Source organism: Jaculus jaculus, chromosome 3, assembly GCF_020740685.1.
Source record: "Jaculus jaculus isolate mJacJac1 chromosome 3, mJacJac1.mat.Y.cur, whole genome shotgun sequence".
In the NCBI taxonomy this organism is placed as follows: Eukaryota; Metazoa; Chordata; class Mammalia; order Rodentia; family Dipodidae; genus Jaculus; species Jaculus jaculus.
This window is the reverse complement of record NC_059104.1, coordinates 41,281,586-41,287,585: the sequence shown is the minus strand read 5'-3', so window position 1 is coordinate 41,287,585 and position 6,000 is coordinate 41,281,586.

The following is a 6,000-nucleotide window of genomic DNA, read 5'->3' as shown; positions in this document are numbered from 1 at the left end:
GATGAGCTTGCCTTTGTATGTAACTTGAGTTTTCTCTCTAATTGCTTTCAATATTTTTTCCTTGGTTTGTGTGTTTGGTAGTTTGATTATAATATGACGAAGAGAGGTTCTTTCCAGGTTTTGTCTGGCTGGGGTTCTAAAGGCTTCCTTTATCTGCATTGGCTCTTCTTTCCCAATTTGGGGGAAATTTTCTTCTAGGATTTTGTTGAAGGTGCCTACTATGCCTTTGGAGTGGAGTTCTTCTCCTTCTACTATGCCCTGAATTCTTATATTTGATCTTTTCATAGTATCCCCAATATCTTGAAATTCCCACTCATACTTTTCTATAAGTTTGTCTTTCTCTTTGTTGGCCTGTATTAGATCTGCCACCTGGTCTTCTAGCTTAGATATTCTGTCCTCTCCTTCACCCATCCTACTGGTGGGATTTTCTACAGAGTTTTTAATTTCATTAACTGTGTTCTTCATTGCTAGTAATTCTGACTGTTTTTCTTTATTATTTCTATTTCCTTATTTATGTCTTGTTTTGCCTTCTTTATTTCATGAAATTGGTGTCCTGCATCTTCTTTGATTCCTTTGATTTCCTCTTTGACTCCTTTGATTTGTTCTCTGACTTCTTTGAGCATATTTATAATCATTCTTTTGAAATCTTAGGCATTTCCTCTAACTTGTTCTCACTGGATGTCATTTCTGATGCATTAATACTGTTAGGTGGATTTATATTGTCTTGCTTTTTAGTGTTTCTTGTGTTATAATGTATATATTTTTGCATCTTGGATTAAGTTAATGCTTGGATTTTCTAGCTGGCTAGGTATTCTCAGCTGTATCAGTGTATTTGATGTAATATATCTGTAGGAGAGGAGCTTAAGGTGTTAGGTGTGGCTCTTAAGACTCTCAGAGTATCTACAGAGGTGTTCCTAGGGGTTGAGTTTCCCTGCTATGGGAGTATTCAAGTAGGCTGAGTGGAATAAAATACATGTAGATTCTAAAATTGAACTAAACAGTGTACACATTCAATCAAAAACAGCACCAAATATTGATGCAAGAGTAGTTATTATAACAACCAGATCCTCTATCAACAAAGAGGCTAAGAATTCTGGTCTGTTGAGGGATCGAAGTCAGCTTGTGACCAAGTGAGACCCTTCCCTGGTGCAATCAATCCCAGTTACCTTTTTGGATGATTTTGGTCACAGTCAAGTTGCTGGCTTGGTCGTTGGGCTGCTGTTCTGATTTCTGGAGCTGAATACTGGCTTTTCCTGTGGGGCAAACTGAGCCTGGCAACTGTGGCCCTGCAGAATGGCACCCCCGCTGCTGGAACCGCCACTTCTGTTCCTGAAGCTGCCACTGTTGGGTCTGTCGCCTCTGCTGGGTCCACTGCTGAAGCTGCCGCTGCTGCCACTGCTGGATCCTCCACTGCTGCTGCTGGATCTGCAACTGCTGCCTCTGAAGCTGCTGCTGCTGGATCTGTCAATGCTGCTGGTGCTGGAGTTGCTGATGCTGCTGTGGGACTCTGCTCCTGCTTGGGTCCTGCTGTTCATTCAAGTTGGTGTAGCTGGGTCCTGGGACTGCTGCTCTGGTCTCTGGAGCTGGGCTCAGGCAGTGGGAGAGGGTAGGGGGCCGCAGCTGCTCTAGTTCTCTCACTGTTCCACGTGTCCTTCTACCTTGTGATCTGCTCCTCCATTGCTCACTGCAGCTCTCCCTTCATGTTTCTTGAGTTGTGGAGAGCTCCAGTGTGAGTGGAAGCTCCCCTCACCTGGCTTTTCCTGTGGCTGGAGCCGAGCCTAGTGGCTTTCTGGTGTGCTGCTGCTGCTGCGGTCAGCTGACCTGCCGGGGCCACTTTTGCTGGCCTGTGCAGGCTCTGGATCTCTTCTACTTCTCCACTGCCATTTCAATTTCCTATACACCTCACTTTTAAATAAAAGTGTGTATTTTGCTGAGTTTTTTCAGTCTTTTTCCACCATAGGCTGCTTTAGCGTGGTACCTAAGCTGCCATCTTAACTGGAAGTCTGAAGCTTATTCTAATTGGATGCCTAGTTCTTATAAATGGATTGGAACAATGCTTCCACATGTAAGAAAGATTTTACCCTGTGCTATCCCTTCCTCCTAGCTGTTACAATTCTCTTAGCCTGGGTACATTTATGTGGGCTGGGAGGATGTTTTGTTTTGTTCTATTTGTTTTGTTTTGGTTTGTTTTTCCTCTTCTCACTTCAACTCTCCTTTAATAAATCCTCCATAACTTACTTTTCTCAGTGTTGTGTTTTTAAATTCTTTGCTAAATGGGGCAAGAATTCCAGACTTGATCACCACTGGCTAACAGATTCTAAACACACCCTCATTCTCTCTTGTTATCCACCGCCCCCCCCCCCCACACACACACCAGAGCTCTAATTACATAACGCAGGAATACAGAATGCAAGAGCATCCGGTCATGGCAGTTTGTACAAATGTTTCAGAGAAAAGCCTGTGAGACCTGGCTGGGATCTGGAAGAGATCCAGTCCCCAGTTAGCCTGTCTAGTGCTTAAAAGTACTACACGAGCTACTACAAAAAGTTGCCAAATGGTTTGAACAACCAGAGGTCTAAGCTATTCAGCAGCAAGCACTCTGACAGCATGTGCACGCTAGTGCATTAGTGCCACACACCTTGGTAGGTAACCAGTAGTTCTGGTTGGCTAACAGATCTGCTCAGTGAAAAGGAACTGGTATCTGAAATTGGAAACCTGATCAGAATCCTATGGAGACAAAGATTATGTTCTCCAGTGTCAAGCCCTTACTAGTCTTTGACTAAAAGAGGGGTTATATACATTAAGTTATCCCTAAGTTAAATCATTTAAACTATGCTGACTTCACTCTCCACTGGAAAATCTGTTCTTCTTTTTCAGAAGGTAGTGAGACCTGAGGAGATAAACTACCCCTCTCTCTTCAGCCAAGCCAGGGATGAAACCACAGAGGGAAAGGGGAAATGAGCAAGAACGCTGCTTCCATGGTGAACCTGACAATCAGCACCAGGATGGAGACAGACCCTAAGGATACTCAACACAAGCAGAGATCCAGAGGTTACTAAGAGCTCATCACTGAAGTAGACTTAAAACTCACCCACCATAGCTCAGGAATTTTGCAGAAGATGGGGCAGACAGATTGTAAGAGTCAGAGGTTGAGACATCTATGCCCAGAGGCATTCCCTCCCCACCCCCAGCACACACACACACACACACACACACACACACACAAAAACCCTCTGACTGCTGCTCCAACAATACATAATCCACACCCCCACAACCCCAGGGGGATTACTTGCAACCACACTGAAGAGGGTCCCCAATGGAATGGGGGCAGGGTCGAGGGAAAAGAGGGAATCAACACAAGATGTATCCATACAAAATACATTGTTAGTAAAAAATAATAATAATAAATTGTAATAGATAAATTTGGCAACTTTAAGGAAAAAAAAAGTTTTAATGATTTAGGTGGGCTGGAGAGATGATTTAGCAGTTAAGGCACATGCCTACGAAGCTTAAGGACCCAGATTCAATTCTTCAGGTCCCACGTAAGCCACATGCACATGGTAGCACATGCATTTGGAGTTTGTTTGCAGTGGCTAGAGGCCCTGGCATGCCCATACTCACTGTCTACCTCTTTCTGTCTCTAAACATGACATGAATAAATAAATAAATAAATGATGTGCATTGCCAAATAAATAAATAAATAACGATTTAGGTAAAATGAGTGCATATTAGGGGTCATTTAATTTTCACATACAGTTCTAGAGTCAATTTTACAGACCATCTCCTGTTTGATTGTTCTAATTCTTTTAAGACTACTTGTTCTTTAATGTAGGGCATTTTCAGCATGGATCAGTGGTATAACTGAGTTTACCATTTACATGGCTTGAAATATATACTGTTATTGGAGGTGAATGCAGAACAGCATTTCAGTGATGAGAATGAAACAAGTATCCATTAACATTGATATGATAATTGAAGGACCCAGAAACTAAATGACGCCATGACAAGCTTCAGCAGAGTGCTGCCCTGGTTAGGCCTAAGATATAAGTTTCAGCTTAAACAAAGAAACTAAGGGGCAGCTGCCCTATCCCTTGCCCAGGACACCTGAGACTGGCCAAAGACTGTCCCTCCTGTCTCCCTGTCTCAGCCAATCGAAATACATACAAATGTTATTTTCTGCTTGTTGCTTAGTTACTTAGCTCCTGCCCTACAACCTTGCTGCCAGTGTCCCAAGAAATCAACCAATCATGTACCCATTCCTTACTTCTTTGTTCAAATCACTATAAAAAACCTGACCCCACCCCCACCCCACCCCGGTGCTCGGGGCTGTTGTAGGGACCCACTGCTTTGGTGAAGTCAAGAGACCAAGCTTAAGCCCGAAAATAAAGCTCCTTGCCCTTGCATAAGTGTTTGGTTCTCTTTGGTGGTCACTGGGGGTGCCAAGAACTGGGCATAACAATAATTATCTTCATATATAGGACAAATTAAGGCTACTATGTCATGTAACCTCATTTTTCCCAGGTTTATCACCTTTATAAACATGTTTAATGTGGTGAGATCCATAGCATTATAAATATTTTTCTGGCAACAGAAAATTTGTAATTTCATTATGAAATATATTTATTATAAAGCAACTGAAAGGGACAGGGAGAATCTTGTAAACATACTAACATGCTATGTCAGTATTCTGCATTAGGTACTGGGGATTAAAGAAAAAACAAACAAACAGTTACAACCTTGGACTGAAGTTACATGCCACCTATTTTGAAAGTCTCCACTGGAGGGCATCATAATAAATACTAACAGCACTATAGAAAGCCAAAGCTGAGAGCCAGTAGGATGTCAGGCAAGGTTTCACAAAGAATGTGAAATTTCAGAGGAGTCTTAAAATATGAGTAACAGGTAGCTAGGACGAATTAAAAAAAAGATTTTTAAATATTTTTTTTCATTTAAATAAATTATAGTTGTGAAAAAAGAAGTGATGTACTGATCATCCACCAGATGGCAGTACAGGCGTGCAAATGTTTTGCTTTGGGGCGAGTGCTAGCAAAGGTTTTATGAAAAGGTACTTTGCACAGTTTTGTTGCTTATAAAAGTTTAGTACTTGCTCCAGTTGATGCTTAACTTCCTTTTAAGATACAAAGTTACTTGAAATAATTTTGAAACTATTTTAAGTTACAAAGTTCTTGACACTTTTTCCATTTCTGATAAATACATATTCTCCATATCAGAACTGAGCAAACAAAAAGCAAGATACTTAGAAGGTATAGCAGACAGCTTCACGTCGCTGGGAAGAACTTCCAAATCAGACCCAGTTATGAAGGAACGGATATATATGGAAGCTTACCAATCCAGGGGAAGTTCCATAATAACAGAAGAAGCTGGCCTGCCTTCACAGGTCCAAGCAGAGAGAGAAAAGCCACAAGCAAGCAAACACACTTCAGGAACTCCATGCTAAAGATTCATCACTTTGCATCTCTTTAGACCAGAATTCCAAATCCTCACCTACGCTTTAGGGCTGGACTCTAGGATTTGCCCAGTGACACCTCCTCCAGGCATTTATGGCTACAGGTCTAAATTACAAACTTTTATAAAATCCTGAATATATTGGGGACCAACCCTTCAAACTACTACTGCAGAGGGGTTTTTAAGACTGTGGACTTATCTTAGACATATTGTAGAGAATTAATCTTTTAAGGATAAAACGTTTCTAGATCCTACTTTGTGTAAAATAAGACTAAAAAATGGAGGACACTTTAATGTCCAAATGTGACATGGAGGTAATTATTTAACTTAGTCACGAATTAAAACTAACTGGATACACTTGCACTAGTTTGATTTAAAAAATTATAGAAGGTTAAATAAAATCAGCTATACAATTTTAAAAAAAGTACTTCTCAAACAAATATAAAGTAAAAATCTTTTGTTAGGTTGGGATGGGCTCCCAAGATGGAGTCACCAAAATGGTGACAGAGGCAAAAGGAAGTGGATTATACACAT